General features: G+C 36.7%; 1 long non-coding RNA gene across 1 annotated transcript; it reads left to right on the forward strand.

Annotated features, from left to right (window-relative positions):
- The first annotated feature begins 1,688 nt into the window (after positions 1-1,688).
- LOC118761495 lies at positions 1,689-5,863 on the forward strand. Its single transcript, XR_004997425.1, has 3 exons — positions 1,689-1,715; positions 5,057-5,058; positions 5,766-5,863. It is a non-coding gene; the product is annotated as an uncharacterized LOC118761495 (long non-coding RNA).
- The last annotated feature ends 584 nt before the right edge of the window (positions 5,864-6,447 follow it).

Consider the following 6,447-nt stretch of genomic DNA (forward strand, 5'->3'; position numbering starts at 1 on the left):
AACAGCTCTGTAAAATGATAAATAGATACAACAGACCCTTGTAAGAAATAATCAACATATCAAAATATACACTAGATATCAATAAACTAAATGAGTTGATCTGGAAACTGGACCCAAAATCCCTACAAGGAAAATACAATGCCAGCCAGATCTCAGTCTCGAAAATGGAAACGGATCATAATTTTTAAAAATCAGAAACAAAAAAGTCTTATCATTACTTTGTAAATTCGGGAAAACGGGATCAAAATAAAATGAAATAAGGCCCATATAACAAAATAATGCAACGCAAAAATTAAGAAGATACCTGGGAGGTGATAGGAAATGTTAAACAGGGCATAGTAGGAAAATTTGGCGCATAAAACTTTATGAAAAACGGAAACGCTTATGCAACTAAATAGAGAATTCAAAATAATCATAAATTTATTTGATAGGAGTTTAAATAAAATAAATCTTTATCTATAGATAAGAGGCCAACCACTTCAGCAATTTAGTTATATAATTCATAATTTCAGCAATGACATCGGAATGAGCAGTGGGTTGTACAAATGTGCCACAGTCACACTGAGTAGAGGCAAATTATTTAGCCCTGAAAACACAGCACACGACATAGACACAGAAATTAGAGAATTAGATCACAACCACCAATACACATTTCTAGAAACAAACGAAACAGGGGATAAACATGCTGGCCATACCAATCAAAAATACAGTTTTAACAAAATAAACTGAAAGATCAGTGAATTGAGAAACCTAGATGGGTGGGGGTAGAAAACAGAAAACTACTAACAGTGTACCGAAGTCACCACGCCAAAGCAGACGCAGACAGAATATATCAACTCCACTCAGAAGGAGGCTCTGTTCTGATACAGATAGAGATCTACTATAAAATAACAACATTCAGACTAGGAAAGTACTTAGAGACAAAGAGTGGAAGTCTATTACATTAAGTAAAGCATCGCGACAAGAAGAAAACGCTTTTCTCTATTTCACAACGAGGTGACAAAATACTTAAATAGCCTCAGATGAAAACATAGAAGAAATGGTCAAAGAGACAGAAAACAACATGAAAACAAAATTACAGAAGATACTGAAGAAGAAATGGAAAGAAAAATCACTCCATGGCTAATACCCTGCAAGACTTGACGGAAAGAAAGTGAGCCTCATTAAAAGCCAACGACGGTCCAAAAGCTTTAGATTACAAGGTGATATGGAAGTAATGTTTCTCACTGCACAAGACCAATGCCTGAATACAAACATTTATAAAAACACAATAATGAAAACAGACCCGCTAAAGCAAATGCAGAATGTGCAAGCAGCACAATGAGCCAGTTGACCGCAGCGTCTCGTGCCAAATTTGAATATATATACAGATAGAGATAAAGTCAGCAGTTATATCCTCTGGGCAACATGCCAATATCACAACAGTAGAACTGACACTAGAGAGTATAAGGATGTGCCAAATAAGGTACAAGACAACGACAAAGCGACAATCATCTGGGATATGGCTGTTCAAACCGAGAAAGAAATAAAAGCAAACATCTTAGTTATCATAATGAGGAAAAAACCCCACCAAATTAGCCTCAATCTACCAAATGTTGAATAGTTAAATAATAATAATTATAATGATAATGATCATACTACTACTACTACTACTACTACTACTACTACTACTACTACTAATAATAATAATAATAATAATAATAATAATAATAATAGTAGTTGTAGTAATAGTAATAGTAATAGTAATAGTAATAGTAATAATAATAATGATGATGATGGTGGTGGTGGTGGTGGTGGTGGTGGTGATGATGATGATAATAATAGTAATAATAATAGTAATAGTAGTAATAATAGTAATAATAATAGTAATAGTAATAATAATAATAATAATCTGCCCTGATGCAGTACCAGACAGTGGCTCTCGTGGCTTCTGATCTTAGCTCATTGGAAGTGTTATCATGTACATTGTTTTGTCTCTGTATAAAAGATGGGATACAGCAAATATTCTGCTCAATACCACAGATTTTCTTGTCAGTTGTTTGACCATAACCAGTTGAGCGTGTCCGTTAGTGGCTGACGATATGTACATCTCTGATCACGAGCAGAAGTAGTGAGGGAGCATCATAGCTGTGTGATGAAAGGAAATCTTAGAGGTTTGGATAATCCACCTTTGGAAACATGGGTGGTTCGTTCAACATCCTTAAACAACTCTTATTCAGGGACATTTTGAGCGGGATGGGTTACTCGACCAGAAGAAAATTCTATATGGGCTCCACCTGCAAGGTCATGCACTGTTTATCTTGATATGAGATCACCATGTGGTGCACATATGGTTGTGATGCATGTGCCTAGCGTACCCTTACCAGACGGGTAGTCATGATGTGTATGCTGCGCTTCGTATATTTTACCCCAGTGTCACTTTGATGGCATGCACTGTTCTCTCACTCAATAATAATAATTATAATGATGATGATGATGATGATGATGCAATTTCCCTTTCTTAAAAGTGACTTTGGAACACTTTTCAATGCCAAACTCCATCCCGATATCATCACTGAATTCTTTCACAGTATGTAATAATCCTTCAAGCTCTTCATCATCTTTGCCATATAGCTTTAAATAATCCCTATAAAATAGATAGCTTATTTTCCTGTTGTCAATTTTGTAGCCATATCCTGTTCTATTCAGTTCACTTGAGAGTGGTATTAGTGTTATGCAGAAAATTAAGTGAGTCACCTTGGAAAATTCCACAGTTTATGCTAATATTGTTTAAGCGCAATACTCCATTAGAATGATGTAATTGGAGCTTTGTGTTCCATAGTGACATATTATACTTTAAAAAATCTGAAATCACAGGAGAAATTTTGAAAATGTCCAGCGATTTCAGAATCCACGAATCCGGTATGCTGTCAAAGACTTTTTTATAATCAATCCATGAAGAGCTGAGATATCTGCGCTTGTTATGGCAGTTCTGAAGAGCCTCGTCTGCATCCTTTTTGTTCTGTGGGAAAAAGGTTATTCTCTTCCATAAACGTATATGTTTTCTCTACTAGAATAGATGTCAAAATCTTATAGGTAGTAGATAAACATGTTATAGGCCGGTAGTTTTTAGGGTCTTCGTTTTGTTATTTTTGGGGAGGAGGTAAGTAATACCATTTGCCATCCAATGGGGAGTTTTTTCCGGGTCTTTCCTAATACTATTAAATAGTATTACTAACATCTTGTGTGCGGACTAGAGTGATGAGAGCCAGAAATTTGGTACTCTATCAATACCAGGGGAGTCCCACTTATGAGCCTTCGTAAGTGCTCTCCTTAGGTCGGCGATTGAGATGTCTTCCCATACCTGTTCTTGCAGGTTTTTGTAGTCATCTTGGGTGCGTTTGATCCACTCTGCATTTTCATTGTATGGTTTCTCATCACTTCAGATCCCCTTCCAAAAATTTTCAACTTCTTCCATTAGGGGTGGATTTTCAGAGGTTACTTTTTTTCCCTATTTCCCTGTAAAGTGATTTGTCATTGGATTTGGACATCTTATTTTGTTTGTAGAATTTGATTCTTTTCTCAAATCTGCGTATTCTCTGAGCTTTTGCTTGAACTTTTTGTTTAAGTGTTTCTTTCGCTGACATTAGTTCTCTTGTTGAGTGTCCATATTTTCTCACAATCTTCCTGCCTTTTCTTGATCTTACATCATTTTCAGAAATTAGCTCAGTTAATATTGATATCTCCCTGCGCAATGATTCAATTTCAGTTTTAATTCTACTCCTCCAGTTTGATTTTCTTTTCGAATTTGGTATTGTTGGGTTTGGGGTGTTAAACAGCGTCTTTCGATTACCTTAGCGACAGAGTAAATAATTTCATTTAATTATTAAGATCGGGTTTTAGTTGTTGTATGATTTCTTGTGTAACGCAGTTGCCAATTTTATTTGTGTTTTATGTTGATGTGCATTTGAGAGTTTATGGAGTGGTTCCCTATCATTCATAGTTGTATGCCCTACAACTGCAAGCTCATTCAGAACTTCTTGCATTATTTCAATGATAGATATTCAGTGTTGTTCAGCAAACATGTGGTCTTCAAATTCTGTTTCGACATTATTTCCGGGCTGTTTTTCTAGGATCATTATATTTTCCTTTTTCTTCAGGATCTTGAGTCGTTTCGGCAGATGGTCGTCTTTCAGTAAATGCTTGTGGCCCCACATTGCTCTCCTCAGCTTCGTTATTTCTTTCCTGACTTACATTTAGGTCATTCTCTACCACTTCTTTTAATAGAGGTTAATTCTGTATCTGTGAGTCTGGTATTTCTGAAGATATCTCTTCTAGCATTTGCTAATCTGTTTTTATCCAGGTTTGGTCTGCTAGCTGGATTCCGGCTCCTCCAAATTCCGTAGGAGTTTGCAGTGTGTTTCTGTTGGTTGGCCTACTTAATGCAAAGTAATAAGCATATATTACTTCTTTATATTCTTCCCGGTTCCATTTAGTTCTTTTAGATTTTTGATTTTCTGGTCGTTGTGGTGGTGAAATTTGGGGGCTTAATTTGGGACAAATCCCGTTTAAGTGACCTTCCAGGTTCGTACTCGTGGAAGATATTCTGCCATTTGAAAATTTTTCGCCATCAGGCTGGCAGCCTCCTGACGGGCGCGCTTCCTGTATAACCATTGGACAAACGATTCGGTGTACTGTTAGAAATTTTCTTTTCAAGTAAAGTTAAATTATTATTAAGTTTTCATTAAAAAAAGGAAAGAAAAGAAAGAAAAACATTAACCACTAATCTTCATACAGGGGCCTCATGAGCAGGAAGAAACCTATAAATACCTAGGAATAAATGAAGGCTCTGGTATCCAGCATGCAAGCATGAAAGACAAGGTTAGGAAGGAATGTTCGAGCAGTCCTGCAGTCTGAGCTGAATGCATATATAAGGTGTTGGCCATAAATTCCTTAGCAGTCCCAGTTGTTCTTTATAACTTCAATGTGCTTAACTGGAATATCAGTGAAATAATGAAAATTGACAGAAAAACCCGCAAGCTACTGACTTGTAATAAGATACACCATCCAAAGACAGACGTGGATCGTCTTTACCTTCCCAGAGCTCAGGGAGGACGAAGTTTGATCCAGCTTGAACTTACATACAAAACCACCACAATCGGACTGGCCAAATACCTTGAAGCAACCAACGATTGGATGCTAAAACTTGTTGAAAAACATGAAAGACCTAAAAAAACTTCACTCTATTCTCAAAGAGAGCAAAAACTTCGCTGCTGATCTCTTAGATACCCACCAGATTGAGCAGGCTGAAGGAAATGCACCAACTGCAGCTGCAAAGAAAAGAAAATTAATTGCAAAGCGCATGAAAAATTAGCTAGCAGATGGGAACAGAAACCTCTCCATGGCAAGTATGTGGCCCGTAGCAAACAAGCTGATGTCGACCAGAAACACACGCACCAATGGTTACGAAGTTCAGGGCTAAAAGTAGAGAGTGAATGTTTCATATTAGCTGCTCAAGACTAAAGCTTATTAACCCGGAACTACCAAACCAATGTGATATAAAATGGAGCTCACCCAAAAGGCCGATTCTGTAACGATGAGATTGAAAGAATAGACCACCTAATCTCAGGGTGTAGAGCCTTAGCGCCTGCAGAATATAAAGCAAGACATGAAAGAGACGGCTAGTATTTACATTGGACAATATGTCGGCATTATAAAATCAAAACCGCTGACAAATGGTATAAACACCATCCTGAAGTTGTGACTGAGGGAGAAAATGTGTCGAGTCTATGGAACTTCCCCGTACGGACCGACAAGACTATAAAAGCTAATAAACCGGATATTATAATAAAAGATCAGACAAAAAAGATGTGTTTATTAATTGACATGAGTATTCCTTGCGATCACAATATAGCGGCGAAAGAATTTGACAAGATTACTAAATATAAAGACTTGTTAATAGAAATTGAAAAACTGAGGCATCTCAAGGCGACTACAGTACCAGCAATTGTAGGATCTCTAGGAATGATAAAAAAAGGTACTGAAACCTATTTGAAAGTGATTCCAGGCTTGCCATCCCTACAGGAAGTGCAGAAAAGCGTATTAACTGGAACGGCTCATGTACTGAGAAGAGCATTATCGTTGTGTAAACAACATCCATCCATGAATTTATTTATTTATTAATTTTTAAATATACATTTTATCTGTGAATTTCCGCGTGTAATCTGGGAATGCATACAATGAGCTTCTCTGCCCTAGATGTATGGAAAACACTCGGCGAGAAACTGAAGAAAATTTGAAGAAAGAAGGTAAAACACATAATAATAATAATAATAATAATAATAATAATAATAATAATAATAATAATACACTCAAAAGATACCAGGAACCCTTCTAATGGGTTACAGCATGTAAACCTATGGCCTATTTCCAGCCAATGTAGGCCACTAGCCCAGAAGGAATATAAGA

Source organism: Octopus sinensis, unplaced genomic scaffold (assembly GCF_006345805.1).
Source record: "Octopus sinensis unplaced genomic scaffold, ASM634580v1 Contig14160, whole genome shotgun sequence".
Taxonomy (NCBI): Eukaryota; Metazoa; Mollusca; class Cephalopoda; order Octopoda; family Octopodidae; genus Octopus; species Octopus sinensis.